Raw genomic sequence first — 17,126 nt, 5'->3', positions numbered from 1 at the left:
GATGCTTCCTGCAGCTCCAGCCACGGCCCACTACACAACAAAGGGCAGCGCCATTTTTCTTCGCTTATCTAGCGTTCTCTTGCGGCGAGAACCGCAAATTCGAACAAGCCAAATTAAACAATAACCTTTTATTTTAACAAGCAAGCTTCATGTACAACACCTTATAATATTACTAACCGAAAACATGCGTGTAAAGTAACTCACGGAATGACATCTACACATACGTATGTGAGGCTGCACATCAAACAAGCAACTCAATTTACAACAATATGGCGGCCAATTTTGGGCACTTCATCGTTCTCACATTTTAAGCTGCAAATTTGGCAGGATGCAACGTCACGCAACGTCAATTTGACGCTACAAAAAGTGAGATCCTGTGACGCAATGGGCGCCATCAGTGCAATGTCCAATCGTGTTGCAGACATGGCGGCTCTTCGTCAAGCGAGCAGTAGTTTCGATAAAAACGACCGTAGGCACAGCTCAGTACCATATTTCGGTTTCGTTGTTTCACCCAAACCTTTATTTCTACATGACAGAGTATGGCGAAGCGTTGCTTCGGAAAAAATTTACTATTTTTTGGCACGTTACGTCATCGCGGATTCCTGTGTCGTAACGCCATTGCAGCGCCACAATGCGAACGACTTCGCGTGACCAATCAAATCATCAACATGGCGGAATTTGACAACATGGCGGAATTTGACAATGTCCAGAATAGCACCCCCGGACTTGCCTAGTGAGCTAACATTCTCGTATTTCCATTCTGGCGGGCTTAGTAAGCACGCACAACGCCCTAGAGGATGGAAACGAAGGAAATATAAATGTGCGTGCGTAGCCGAATAATATTGCACAAGCTGCTCCTGTAGGTTGACGCTGCTTCAGGAGAGTTGCCGCTTGGGCTTGTTGATACTATCAAAAGTTTATTGGCTGGAAACGTGAACTTAGGTACACGTACGATGGAACACACATTGCGTATTACACAGCGAATGCTTAATATGAACGTGCTCTACCCGTCAGATGTACAATTTCGTTAGCTGAATATGAAAGATAGAGGTTATACTGAGGTCTTTGAGACAAGCGATCTTGTGAGCTTGAGAGATTAGGCGTGTCATTTCATTTCGGCTTTTTGCTCGGACAGTACACTTTTGAAACTCAGGTTTACAACCACATTTATCGCATTGAAGGACCAGCCACCCCCTGTCCTGTTTCTCACGTTGTACGCATGCTCACGAAGGCGGTCGTTAAGGCAACGACCTGTTTGTCCGACATAAACACGGTTACATGTTAGGGGATTTTGATAAACGATTCCTTCAACGCAATTAGCATATTCAGCTTGGCGATTTTTTTTTACGTGATTTCTTTTCTTTACAGTTTGGGTCAGTCATTTTGCACACCGCAGCAAGTTTCATCGGAGCATCTGCGCTTCGTCTGTCTGTGCGTGATTCCTCTTCTAGTGTCCCGCTTTTTCTTTGTGCGAGGCAGTTGATGTTCAGATGGTGCTGCTTGGATTTTCCTTTGTCCTCCATTCAAGTGGCGTTACGGTAAAGGTGACTTTCCAGAGGCAGCCTCATAAGTGAAGTCAGCATATGAACCACTATAAATTACGCAAGATTTATGCAACTAAGCCACCACTATTGGTAATATATCGTTAAGGAGCAATAAGGGATCACTGTGGGCCATGTGCTCAGTACAGGAGCAGAAGAGGACGTGGTGGAAGAAGCATGAAGACGGCGACCGGTTTTGTTAGTAAAGTGTACAATGATCCTGCGTGTGTGTTTTCTGCGTAACAATATAGGAGCCAACGTAGAGTCTTTACGGAACAATTACGAAGACCTTGCATCATCTAACGTACGCGGTTGACCAGCGTTTGTTCACTTCGCTAACTTCGAAGTTCCATATCCCCGAGCGGTAATCGAGCCCACGATTCAGCAGCCAAAAGTCATACTGAGTACATTAATTGCCACTGATTGTGACGCTTAAGACGAATATTGTCGCACATGCGTCTGGTATTGGCTTAGAACGAAAGCGGGCCTAGCAATTGCTGAATGCATGCACCTTATGCTGGCCGGCCTTGGACAATCGGGTTAAATCGGGATGCATAGTGACTCAGCCATCCAATACATTGACCATGCAGTCAGTGCTGTAGCACAGAGATTGGTCGTCCTGGTGTCAGCGGTCGCAGATTTTTTCACATCCTGTGCTACAGGTTACCACTCATTTACAACTCACAAACTTTCACAAATGGCGGCGATCCTATGTCACTGCAGGCTATAGGTGTGGATTCCTGAACTACAAGTCATGTCTATCTTAACGTCTTGTGAGTCAGAAGTGTGTAGTACCTCCGAAGGCGCGCTGTAATACTCATGTAGCACGTGGATTATTAACAAAATAGGTCCGCCTGACGATAAACTGCTTCTATATACCCTCACATTCCGCAGCGCGATATCTGCATTAATTTTGATTGGCTATGCAGCTAATTACTCAATTAACTGACAGCACATTTGACCAACGGATAGGCGTATGCGCATAAGGCGTCAATTATTAGGGTGGATTTAATTACAGCACTAATTAGGTCTCACCGACATTCTATATTATCTATGTTCGCCATCAGGAAGGGCCCGAAATATCTTAATCACACTTTCTCGACCACGTGTACCGGAATTAATGGGCAAGATAAGATCACCAATTACAGCAACCACCAAATTTCCTGCGTCGATATTACAGAAATGACATTGCACTGTCACTGGAGAATGAAGCTTTAATGGGCAGCGCAATTTGTGTATCTTTATAAAAATGTTTGCAGTATCGACTAATGATGTGATCAGTGTTTCACAGAATAGGATGTGTTCCTAAATTAGGACGCATTTTTTTGCTATCTAATAGGGAAACTGCGCAAAGAAAACTTATCTCTCCGACTGACTCAACCTAACGGAATGTACTGCATACGTCATTCGCTGAAAACAGGTCGCCTGGGGCTGAATTTTTGTAAGTTTATCTTGTTTGTAAACTTCTGCGCATGTGACTGATTTGTAGTGTTTTCAGTGCATAATAGCATTTTCAAAATGCTTTACAGCCGGAGAGAGCACTATTTCATCTAGTGGCACCTCCACCCCCCTCCCCTATTCATAAAGTTGTCTGATGATGCTGAGAAGAAGTAAAAAAAAATGAATCAGTACATTATTATTATTCATCGGATGTTGTATGTCACGGTCAGGGCCTGCATTTCGATCTGGACTTTTAATTGCTAATATATGCCATACATACCGTTCGTTCTGCCTACATTATTCCGGCTTATACAGCTTTGTGAATCAGCAGTTTCGATGTTCACGTATCTTGCAATTTTACGAAATTGGTAGTGTTTACAACAAAGAGTGACGAGTACGGATGTGCGAACAGCGCTGAAGCGTACATAGTGAATATTTACGTATCGCAATCTTCTTCACGACCGCCTAAGGCTTTGTGTGGACGAAAGACTGCACAAACTACAAATCGACTAACCGTCATCGGTGGCGCACTCATACAAAAATAAATACAAGCAAAAATGACGCGCTCAGGTCACACTGTGTGTAGGCCCGCATGAAACAGTCCTCTGCGATCGCATCTACTGTCAAGAGCTGATCGCGCACAGTTCACTCACTGTCATTACTGATCATTACCGGTACATTCGATGGAAGTCATTGAGCACGGTGTCAATGCCCCGTGGACAACCCTGTGTTTACCAACTTGGCAGACCGCCGTTCCATTCATCCCTCGCCCAGGCGCCGTCAGATATTGCGTGTAAAAACACCCTGCGCAGAGCACTGAAAACAAAGAACTCTTGCTGAACTTGAGGATGTTCAGTAACATCCTCAAGAGTAAGCGATGTGATTAACGACCGTTACATGGAAATATTCCCGGGGCTTGCTGTACACCCCCTACTTTAGTATCATGACTTTGTTGCGTTGACACACCTCCTGGGATGCTTGCCTATCGAGCACAACACAAAACGTGGCACTTAGCTCCTAGTGTCTCGTTTGACAGTCCAAGATTACGCCGCTTCAAAATTTGACATCGGGAGGCACAACCTGCTCCAAGTACAAAGTCATTACGGCAGCGACGAATTCCGCAACGCCGTGTCCAGACAGAACTAGAGAGGACGCTCGAATGCACCCGTAAGGGGGCACGCCAATCGCCAGAGACCACCCGGCGGGTTTTCTGGTGATTAATGGAGCTCGTTGTCCCGCACAGGCAGTGGCAGCAGGAAAACAAGTTCAAAAGAAGGGAAAGTAGGTACCACAAACTAAACGACTTGAGAATCGAATTGTGAGGCGGACCTCTATCGCCGTACATGCCCGGCTTCCCCTGCATAAATATAACAGTGTATCGAACTTCGATGCAATGTCTCGACGCAGTGATCCATGTAGCCCTTTGGATGCTTTTGAAAGGAACGCAATTTCCGTTGCGCTCGATTTCGTTTGGCAATCTCGGTAAAGGAAAATTGTTTCCGTGTTCAGTTTACGATGGTGATTAAGAAACGGCGCGTGGAAACGCTTGTGAGACGGTCTACATTGATGTCTGTGCGTACGTAACTGGCAAATATTAGGACGCAGAGGTCCGCGGGCGGTCGCTGGAATTTGAACTTTCTCTGGAAATTCTGTAGGGTGTGACACCATGGCAGCAAGTATCGAGGGGCGTACCCTACAAATTGGCGCTAATCTACGAGGTGGAGTGCTTGTTGTGCACTTGCTCTACCTTTCAGCCTGCATTGCTGGCGAGTTTCAATGGTCCCGGTAGCAGCGCGGTGAATCACCGAGGCAACCGCGGTGGTGGTCCCTATTGTCGGTGGCTAGCGAGGTGTGTACAAGGACGACGCCTCCGGACCGTCTTCTTCGTACATGTGAAGGAGCGTGCGCTTCCTTACAGGGTGTGTTCGTGTCGTGTCAAGCGTGCTTTTGCGATGGGGAGTTTAAGGGTGCCTGGATATACTGCCATGGTCTCTCTTATGCGGCTCTTGGGCGTAAGATTTAGAGGCAGGGTCCGAGCTAGTTGGTATAGTGTCATATTGAAACCGGTAAGCGCACCAAGACAATGACAACGAACACGACACACACAGCGCTTGTGTCGACAAAAACGGGTCAAGTGCAGTGTGTGTCGTTTTCGTTGTCATTGTCTTGGTGCGCTTACCGGTTTGAATACGGGCGTAAGACTTTGTGAATTGAAGGGCTGACACTAAATACTAAATGGGGGAGGGGACGGGAGAGACAGAGCACTGCTGAAAGTGGAGGCAGCTGGTAGACGAAGAATAAAAACAGCGCTAAACACGGGACGAGAAGAGGACACATACACGGCGCTGAACTAACAACCAAAGTTTATTGCAAAAACGAGTGCAATATATAGGACACAGGTGTCTGCGCAGAAACACGGAACATAAACCAAAGTGCACAGCCATGTGATAAAGGCCAAACTGCAAACATTATCAAGGAGCTGTCAAATCAGTGGACCCCAGATATCTAATTTCACAGCCATGAAGCGAAATCGGGGGTACGCTAACACAAGAAACAACATACTGTTGAATGTGAAAGGCTTCGCTAATCTCGCGTTCGCGCTGCTTGCTATAGCGCCCCATGACCACACACTTATCGAGAATCGGCAGACAACCACAACTTTTACAGTGGTCAGCCAGGTGGCTGGGGACAGAGCCTTTCAGAGAATAAGAGTGCTCCCTCAGCCGACCATATACGCATCGGCCTTTTTGGCCGATGTAACAGCGCCCACAAGTGAATGGTATTTTAAACACAATAGCTGAAACACATTCCATATAGCGCGTAGCGTGTTTCTTAGTGCATGCTTGTTTCTTAGGTCCATCACTGTTAACCCTGCGGCACAGCCCGGCCAGCTTGCCGCGTGCGCAGAAAACAACTCTTACACCAATTTTGCCTGCAACTTTCTTTAGCCTGTGCGAAACCTCATGTGCGTAGGGAATAACGGCCGTGCTAGGGTGAGGCTGCATAATTTGCGCTACTGGATCTTCGGTTGATGCATTGCATGGGTGGGCGAATATAACAAGCTCTCATTTCTGGCATTTACCGTATCCATACAACAAGTGTGTTCGCGAAGAAACTTCAGTATACGTCCCTAATAATAATAGCTCGGAATTTTACGTGCCAAAATCGCGATATGCTTATGAGGCACGCCATAATGGGGGGCTCCGTGAAATTTCGAGCACCTGGGGTTCTTTCACGAGCACCTAAATTCAACTACACGAACCTTTCGCATTTCGTCTCCATGAAACTGAGACTTAGAAAACTTAGAAATTCTCCTTCTAACATAAAACTATTTAGTTACTTTCGTACATAAGACTAGAATACTCTTGTGTTGTATGGGGCCTCTTTACTAAATATAACATTAAAAAACTGGAAGCAGTACAAAGAAAAGCTGTTAGGTTTGCTTATTCTAAGTTTAAAATTACGGACTCACCGACTGAACTCATGACTGCTAACAACATCGAAACACTTGAATTACGGCGAAAAAGAAACCGCCTTAATTTTCTATATCTTCTTGTTAATCATAAGTTAGCCCTTGACCCGCATGCATATGTATCTCCTCTGTCCACTAGGCATACACGCCATCATCACGCCCATTCTTTAACCCCGTATTTTTCTAAAACCAACGCGTCTCAGTTTTCCTTTTTTCCGCGTACTGTACCAGAGTGGGACAGCCTAACTGATCTTAGCCAATTTTCTGTTGCTTAGAGCTAAAACATGCACTGTTAATTTGTGTTATGTATCCATTTAATGTAATATTTTTGCCATGTTATCTTTTATGCGTTCTGTTAGTAGGTGTTTCGATTCCACTTCTAGTGATATATTCCTATGTTATCACATGTATTTTAGTTTATATCCTGCCTCTTGTACCTGTCCTGCTTGGACCAGTTTTTGGTCTGCAGTATTGAATAAATAAAAAAAAATGCGACCGACGTGGCCAGTATCGCACCCCGACCTTCGGATCAGCAGCCGAGCACCGCAACCACTGTACGATTGCGGCGACCAAAATACGTTAATACGTTGCTTCAGTGGTAAAAAAAAAATGTTTATTTATTTTGTTACTTCTTTTTCCAAGAGGTAGAAATCCTGTATGAGACGACATAATTGAGTAGGCACATCCAACAGAGCGAGAGGAAAGCACAGGGCATAGGAATTGTTGCCCCTAAGTGCAGTGTAGTAATTCTAAGTAAATATAACTGAATTAAAGTGGATGACCCTTTCCGTCGGCGGGATCCAAACTCACAGCCTTCGAATTACGCGTCGGATGCTCTACCGATTCAGCTACGACGGAGGCGCTTCACCGTCAACTTTGTTGGGTACTTCAGTACGCGTAATCCCTGGAATTGTTAGTCATGTGGCCGCGTTTACGTTGGCCAGACGGGCAGATGTCTGAATCTGCGCCTTAATGAACATAGGAACGCAGTTAAAGGCACTGCATTTTCGACACAGCTTGGCATGCATTCTAAAAAGACAGGGCGTACAAACACGGACACAAGAAACAAGTCAGGACACCACAAACGCCGGCGGTTGTGGTGTCCTGACTTCTTTCTTGTGTCCGTGTTTGCACGCCCTGTCTTTTTAGAATGAATACTTACCAACTAGCTCAGCTCTCTGTTATTCTAAGCTTGGCATGCATTGCAGGGGCAGCGCGTGCTCCACGGATTTCACATGCACCACAGTTTTATTGCGTCACAGGGACAAGATTACAAGGGAGATCTATGAGGCCTTCCAAATAAAAAAAGAGGGACATAGATGTGTGAGCAAGACGTCATTGGCACTAACAGATAAAGAACTATCTTTTCTTGGCCACACCGATTAGCGCCTAGCAAGGGTCAACAGATTGTTATACCCTCGCCATGTTGTTAGGCTTTGAAGTGATGTGCGACATATAGTGTAGTTGTTTTTTCTGCGCAGTGACGTATCCGTAGGACTCTGCTTATTTCCTTTTCTTCCGTTTTTCCTTGATTAAACCTCGGTTGAAAGTTAGCGCTTGTGTTGTCGTGTTCTTCTCCCTTTGTCCCCGTAGTAAGTGCGCGCTATCCTGTGAAGATTGATACACTCTCGTATGCTAACTGAAGCATTAATTGTGTCTGGGCGAGGCCCTCGCTATGAATGAACGAATGAAGGGGAATTCTTTCGAGGGACTTGTTTCTCTGTTAGACACAAGCAAATGAATTGAACTTAAAATTATGCCATGGAAAGCATTAGGGGTCACCAATTGTTGTCCCTAACTGTAGTGTAGTAATTATGGCGTAAATTGAACTCAAATAAACAGGGCCAAAAATCACCCTTTCCATCGGCGGCACCCGAACACACTACGTTCCAGTTACGCGTACATCGAAGGTTGTGGGTTCGGATACCCTTCTTTATGTAAACTTTATCACTTTGTTACATTTATTCATTTATCCGCACATTTATTGCTGGGGCAGTACCTGGCAGAATTCAATGGCACCTCACTACTATAGTACCAGCAGTGACACATTAAAGTGCTCGACCCATCGGCGCATGACCTTTAGTAGCACATATATACTTGTATATCATTATGATCTGGGAATAGCCGTTTATCCTTGAAACGCATGACTGGATGATATATGAAAACACCTAAGGAATATCCATGTCTGTGGAATGAAGAGCCGTACATTGGTTTTGACGTTATGCCTCAGTCTAGGAAACACATAAATTAGGCTGGACATCTTTACGTAGAGTAACATTCCATACGCCTGCAGATCTGCAGCGTGCCAACTAGAGTTGAAGCACTAAAAAGGGTAAAAATATAGGCAGCCACCTTACTCATTCAAACCAGTAGATCGTGTTCGATCTTCAGCAACTGCTCAAAATATAATCGAGTATATTGAGTTGTCGAATCAGACATAATATTCGCCGATGTACAAGCTGTCAGCCTTTTGTTCTCTTTGATGCATCAATAATGTCATAATGAACCTCAGTCCTAAGGTTGTGCTTAACAGCCCACGTGCCTTACTATTCGTGTACTTTGAACGGAGTGGTTTTATGCTAGAAACTATATGGACAGTCCAGGCATTGCTTTGCCGTCGGCGTCCGCGTCGCCGTGGGGTTCCGTTGGAGCCCAAGCAGCGATAACATCGCCCCGCGCGTCGTATGTTCTATGTGCGAGTGAAAGGGAGCGAGGACAGACGACGATAGCTGCTCAAGTGGAGAAGAAACGAGCCGCTATTTTTTCGTCACGCGAAAGGCCCATCAGGGGTCCGGGAGGTGGGGCTGCGTGGCCCCGGCATGACCTGCCCACCGCGTAGCCACGGTTGCGCAAGAACTATCTTGACAGGGATCAGCAGATGGCTCACACCCATAGGCGTATCTACTGGGGGGGGGGTGCAAGGGGGGCGCTAGACCCCCCCCCCCCTTACTGAGAAAACCAACAACTGAGGTGAAGTCTTCCTTCAACATATACATGACGTGATTACATAATGAAATTTTTCCTTCGTGTCCCGCGACCACGCATTGCAGGCTCTTTGCGGTGCGAGCTGCCTATGCGACGCTTGCGCGCATTGCGCTCTAGCGTAGCAGAGGAGGCTACCACAGAGCAGAGGCTCTATAACGTCAGAGCACGATGGATGGGCCCAACACTATGTCATGATTTTATTTTGTTCTGCCTGGCCTGAAGTTTGCGTCATCGGTGACTCAAATACAGGCGGGAACCAGTACACGTTTCATGGACCGATCAAATGACCTTCCTATTACAGGAAATCCATTTTCTTCCCTCGAAAACAACTGGCATCGCAGTGGCGATGCTAGTTGTTTCAAAGCTGCTGTCAGTTGCTTAGTGTGCAGAAGAGTTCAGTGTTTTAGTTGGGCCGAGCCACGAGAGCCAAACCAGGCATCCGCTTCAGTATCCGATTAACCTGCTTCGCCCTCCTAATCATAAGTAGCTTGCAGCGATCGCAGTGGCTTGTAGCAAGGACATAGATAAGGTTCGAGCACATTGAGAAGCCCAGCTTCGAAGCTTTCCCCGCAACTTGATCAACCGGTCCAAGGTGATGGTCAGGGTTTACGGTTTTCTGGACTACCTGGCCACCTGCAAAGTATTTTGCCTGCTCCTAATTATGTTAATTGCTCTCTTTCCCATTCTGTCAGCAAGGATGAGTTCACATAGGGCTCTAAGAGCGCACAAATGGCTCAGCATCGTTATACCACAACTGAAAATATTTATTATAAGCATATGGATCCATCTCCCCAGCAGCTACAAGTTGCCGCTGCCAATGTGATTGGCAAGCAGCCTTCTTGAATTCGACTGTCAGGCTATTGCAATAAAGTTTAGGTATTGTTCAGCATAGCAATGCGATGTATATTGTGCACACGTAGCATTTTAACGCCACGACTTTTGGCACATTTGTGACTTCGCGTGACAATCAGGCGATTTTATGGCATAACGAATAGTTTTTTTTTTCACGAATAGTGAAGAACCATTGGTCAACACTTCGCCGTATTGAAAATAGTTTATTCTCTTATTTGTTGCGCAGTCCTGCATAAATAGTCATTACGCGATGGATCATTTTCGTGTCATATGTTGCATCACGTTACCAGCAGGTGCTCTTTGTATGACCCAGGAAACTTTGACTAATCATAAACAGCTAACGTCCTATACGGAAGGCAACAAAGCGGGGTAACTTAACGCTATAATCATCCAAATATTTCGAAAATAATTTGAGGTTACATCATCTTTATAGGCGCATTTACTTGGAAGGGAGGTGTAAAGGGCCGCTCTGGTCGCTATGCCCCCCCCCCCCCCCCTTTCCAAGCTGTCAAAAGTAGGAGGGCAAAGACAGACACCTAGTATATGCACTCGTATGCATTCGTAATCCTTTATATACAACCCGTTCAATGTGATTTCTGTAAAAATAAATGGACTAAACATAAACGCGAACGTGTACATGTTCGCGTTTATGTAGTCGACCAGATCCCTCGGCCATTCGGCTATACTTATACCGCATAAACTGGAAAGTGTGCGAAGGTCAGATTACCAGAGAAAATGCGAAAATGATTGCCGATTATGAAACCTGCTAGCACATTGCACGAATCATCATTATTACGAGTACGGATAACTGGGCTAGTTTGTGTCCGTGTCTCTTTGCGCTACCTGCCTTAACACGAATCATCAGTTACACCACCTACCCGATTAACAAAAGCAGCGCCCGAAGTGCACCAGTCAATCGTTTGTTTCCTTGAGCGATAAGGAGTTTGGAACTCCTCAAAGTCACGCACAAGCCGTAAACAGATTGGGGTACCTTTGCTGTTCTCCTTTACTTGTTAATCAATGTGCCCTGAGGGTGCGTGTACGCGTTTTCCTTTATATCGTATGCAAAAAAGCTCAGTTGCTAGCCAGCGCTGTGCGTGCGCGCGCCTTTCCCGTCCGAATTGTATTTTGCGCTGTCCAAGTCATACCCCTGTCACAAGGCATGTGTAATGTCATTCGCAGCAAATGGCATTCATAGTGAATGTCATTGGGGTCTTGCGTTCCTGCTTTACGCGGGTGTACAAAATGGCATTCGAAACTGATATCGATGTCTGTCGCCAGTCCAGTGCGCTTTTCGCTTATTATTATTATTCGTTGACGAAACTGCAAAGTTTCCTTACATGACTGGCAGATGGATACTGCCTGCTGAATTCCGACCTTGCTACCGCGGCACCACTTCACCAAAAGAACATGAAGGAACTGAAAAACAGACGAGCGTTTGTAAACGTGGCCGACAGAAGGCGTATACCGTATTACAAGTGCAGTATTAGTACCTAAAGTAGCGTTATGTAGATTATTTCGATTATGCTGACGTCAGCGTCATAAGCATTCATCATTTTATTGTGTTACAAGCAAATTTAAACTGTGTCTTGCAGATGCTACGTTTGGTGTGCAATGTTTCATAACACTCCAAACATGACCCTAATTTGCTTGCAAGTGCCCTTTCTTTTTCCTAAAAACATTGTGTTCCTGTTGTGAAAAACTAAATGCAACACACATTGACCCATAAAGATTAAACAATTTATTTTTCAGATGTCCCATGCCAGCGAAGACGGCTAAAAAACAACGCCGTACCAAGCCAGAACCAGAACCCATATAGTGTTGTTGTTTTTCTGATTATGTTTAAAATAAAATCTGAGTTGTGTCGGTGTAATGCAACAGACTCCTTTCATCGGCCCCATTGCTATCCCAAACTGCTGGTCTGCAGCAGCTCCTTGTGCGTCAGATGAATGACGAAGCGCGAACTGCGTTAAAGGAAAGGAAAAAAATCCGGCAGATCCCACGAACTGTGGGAATCGACGTTATGCGAAGCAGCCAGCAAAGAGGTGCATACAATGCGTTGTTTGTCTTTGAGCCAAATGAAATCATTCATGCCATGGTATCTAGTTCACCAAATATCGCATGTTTGCCGTGCACGCATGCATGCACAATCTGGTATATACCATGCTAATGAAAAGTATATTCCGGTGTATACAATGCATGACCTGTCATTTATGTTCACGACGCACTCGTGTCATGCCATACCAATTTTGGTATATATCCAGTTAACAAAACGGCCGGAAGCGCACCATGACAGTGTCATATAAATCATACCGTACATGACATGCATAACATGATTCGCATGTTAGGACCTGTCGTTTATGTTCGTTATACAGGCCCGCCGAGCAATACCAATTTTGGCGTATAACAAACGAGCGAAATGGCCGCGAGTGCACCACTAGCATGGCATGTAAATCATGCCATACATGACATGTATATCGTGGTTGTCATGTTACCACATGTCACTTATTTTCGTCACACGGGCGCGTCGTGCGATCACAATTTTGGTGTATATCAAGCTAGCGAAACGGCCGCGAATACACCATGAGCATGGCATGTAAATTATGACATACATGACATGCATGTCATGCTTTTAATGTTACCAACAGTTATTCGTGTTCTTCACACAGTCACATCGTGCAATACCAACTTTGGTGCATATCAATCTAGCGAAACGGCCACGAGTGCGCTATGAGATGAGCGTGGCATGTAAATAATGTCGTACATGTCATGCATGTCATGATTTTCATGTTACCACTTCTCATGTACGGTCGTCATACAGTCGCGCTGCACAATACCAATTTTGGTGTGGATCAACCTAGCGAAACGGCCGGGATTGCACCATGAGCGTGGCATGTAAACCATGTCGTACATGTCATGCATGTCATAATTTTCATGTTACCACCTCTCATGTACGTTCGTCATACAGTCGCGTCAAGCAATACCAATTTTGGTGTATATCTAGCGAAACTGCCGCGAATGCACCATGAGCGTGGCATGTAAACCATGTCGTACATGTCATGCATGTCATAATTTTCATGTTACCACCTCTCATGTACGTTCGTCATACAGTCGCGTCAAGCAATACCAATTTTGGTGTATATCAAGCTAGCGAAACGGCCGCGTATGCACCATGAGCGTGGCATGTGAATCATTACATACATGACATGCATGTCATGGTTTCATGTTACCAACTGTTATTCATGTTCTTCATACAGTCACATCGCACAATACCAATTTTTGTATATATCAATCTAGCGAAACGGCCGCGAATGCACCATGAGCGTGGCATGTAAATCATGACATACATGAAATGAATATCATGGTTTTCATGTTACTAACTGTTATTCATGTTCTTCATACAGTCACATCGCGCAATACCAATTTTGGTGTATATCAATCTGGCGAAACGGCCCCAAATGCACCATGAGCGTGGCATGTACATCATGCCATACATGACATGCATGTCATGGTTTTCATGCTACCACCTGTTATTCATGCTCTTCATACAGTCACATCGCGCAATACCAATTTTCGTGTATATCAATCTAGCGAAACGGCCACGAGTGCGCCACGAGCGTGGCATGTAAATAATGTCGTACATGACACGCATGCCATGATTTTCATGTTACCACGTGTCAGTTATGTTCGTCATACAGAAATGTCTCGTTATACCAGTTTTCGTATATATCCATTCATTTAAACGACTGCAAGCGCCCCGAGACCATGTCGTATAAAGCATGCTGCACATGACATGCGTGTCATGATAAGCTCCTTAGGACCTGTCATTATGTTTGTCACGAACTCTTGTCACGCCATACTAATTATGGTATATATGAAATTAACGGAACGGCCGCGAGAGCCTCAAGGCCGTGGAATGTAAATCATGCTTTTCATGACATGCATGTCATGATTTTCATGTTATGACCTGTTATTTATGTTTGTAATACAGTCATGGTATGCCATACCAATCTTGGTATACATCCGATTAACGAAACGGCTAGGAGAGCACAAAGTTGTAGGCGGCTAGATAGATAGATAGATAGATAGATAGATAGATAGATAGATAGATAGATAGATAGATAGATAGATAGATAGATAGATAGATAGATAGATAGATAGATAGATAGATAGATAGATAGATGCGCTCAAAGTCGCAGAAGTTTGCTAAGAAATGCTTCGCATTTAAAAAATGAGTTCGGAATAGGAGCACGGTCAGTTACGTTATGCCAGCCTTGCTTCAAAAGCAATGAAGCAGTCAGCTTGTTCTGCGTTACCATGCGCGTCGATGTAACTAGTCACGGGTCACCTACCTGTAACAGTGCATCAAGACAGCCGAAATGGGCTTGCACTTCGCGGACAGTCCAGCTGTGCACGAGCACTCCGCTTCAGTGATGGAGGGCTCCCGGAAAACACCGGCGATTCGAACGAGGATCTCGTGTGCGTCCGCAGTCACGCCGGATGTTTGCACACACAACGCGACCACTTCCAACACGCCACTCGCGCTTGCAGGACCACTGGTTCCTACTAAAATGAGGTGTTCAGCATCGACAACCCGCTCCCCTTCTAAAAAACATCGCGAGTTGCAGTCACATTGCAAAAAAGTTAATATTTGTGTCAGAGACAGCGGATGCGGCGACCTCCATGAATCCGCCATGCTGCACAATGTGGCCAGACTCATGTTGATTTGAGTTGCGAATACCTTCGAACTCTCTCATCATTAGTCTAGTCTTTGTTAGTTTTGTGTAGTTTGTAATCCTTCTCTCTTGTAAGCTGATTTATTGAGTTTGTATGTAGTTTGTTAGTTTGTATTAAGTGTTGTATTAGATTTCTTGTGCCGCAGTATCCCTAGAGTAAAGTTGTTTCCTTTGTTTTCACACGTCTCTGATCTCTTAACTGTCGCTGCTTACGTACGGAACGAACTAACCTGCTGTCATTCCCGTCGCCGACTTCGCGCTTTCGACGCTGGTGGCAGCTTGTAACATACATTAAGGACTTACCTTTACACGTTTCATGTCACATTCGCATGTTCGCCGATGATTGCGTCATTTATTGTACTATTACTCTACTCAAGCATGGTGTGACCATTGGCTCATCACACTTAACCCAACTGAATGCAAATCATTATCATTAACACGTCGTCGAAACCCTTTAACTTTTCCTTACACACTCGGTAATGTTGACTTGGACAGAGTCGAGTCCTATAAGTATCTGGGTGTAACATTTTCATATGATCTGACTTGGGGTGCACATGTCACTAACATAATAGCGCGTGATGACAAATCACTTGGATTTCGAAAACGTCATTTACGTCATGCTCCCAAACACCTGAAACTTCTAGCCTACAAATCCCTTGTCAAGCCAAAGCTTGAGTATGCCGCTGCCATTTGGAGTCCGCCTTAGGCTTATATAACAAATTCACTTGAGGCACTGCAAAAACCGCGCGGTACGATTTATTCATTCATCACATTCATACCATTTCAGTGTGTCGTCATTGAAAGAAGGATCATTTCTATTGACTCTTGCACTTCGTCGTTGCATTGCCACACTAGCTCTGTTCCATAAGTTCTATTACAGCTCAGGTGACCGACCGGACTTTATAACCACTCCAGCCCGCATATCTCATCGCAACGGTGATGCCTTACAAGTCACCCGTCCACGCAGCAACACGAAGACACTTTCTGCCTCCTTCTTTCCACGGGCATCATTTGAATGGAACGACCTTTCCCACAGCACTACCGCCATTACCTGCCCGAGATTGTTTTTGCAAAATGTAATACATTGTCTGTCTCGCAATTAACATACATGGTTAGCATTTTTTTTAATAATTTCTCTACAACCACCCCTTATGTAACACCCCCTGCAAAATGTAATACATTGTCTGTCTCGCAATTAACATACATGGTTAGCATTTTTTTTTAATAATTTCTCTACAACCACCCCTTATGTAACACCCCCTAGTGGGGTCTTTAAGGTAATAAAATGAAATGAAAACGAAAAATGAATAGCGGCGCCGCACCTGTACCGGCTTCTTACCGACGGCGTCGCTAGGCCTTTTCGAGGAGCACGGCTATGCGATGAGCGACAGCTGGCGATTACAGAATGCATCTCCTACGCAATGTTCATCGTCGTTACTTTAGACACAAAGTAAAGATAGGTATCCGCTGTTCGCGGCGTTTTCCGGAGCGATGCACTTACAACGAACGAGGCGGCTCGCAGGCCCGGTTTTCACCGTGCTCGTACTCGCAGTGCACCGGCGGCCGCACGTTGGTTCTGTCTGCCTCGAATTGGGACTCGCCTTTGCGCTAGATGTTTCACAGCGGCGGTCGCATGGAGCGAAATACACAGATCGGACTGTTCTGTGAAACAAAATCTATGCGACGCCTTGGCTGCGGTCGGCGCTGACTAACACTCCTAAGTTTAAATGCACATATATGCCCTATAAAGTGGACGGGGGGATGACCGCCGCCGTAGCTCAGTGGTAGAGCATCGGACGCGTTATTCGAAGGTCGCAGGTTCGGTCCCTGCCGGCGGCAAGTTATCTTTTCGTCCACTTTACTTTCTTCACATTTATATCCCAATTATTACAAATGACATCCCCTATACTTTCCTTGGCATTATTGTCTGTTAGTTCTCATTAATATTGTGTCTAACCAAGGAAAACGAGCCCTTAAAAGCAATCTTTTCTGCTCCGGCGAAGCACTCACACCGGCCGCTAGCCGGCTCGGTGCCGACTAGGTAGCGAAGCCCTTTCTTATCGCTTCGAAGTTGTAGCCGGTCACTCTCCAGGAAGCAAC

Source organism: Rhipicephalus sanguineus, chromosome 8 (assembly GCF_013339695.2).
Source record: "Rhipicephalus sanguineus isolate Rsan-2018 chromosome 8, BIME_Rsan_1.4, whole genome shotgun sequence".
NCBI classification, from domain to species: domain Eukaryota; kingdom Metazoa; phylum Arthropoda; class Arachnida; order Ixodida; family Ixodidae; genus Rhipicephalus; species Rhipicephalus sanguineus.
This window is presented reverse-complemented; position numbering follows the sequence as displayed.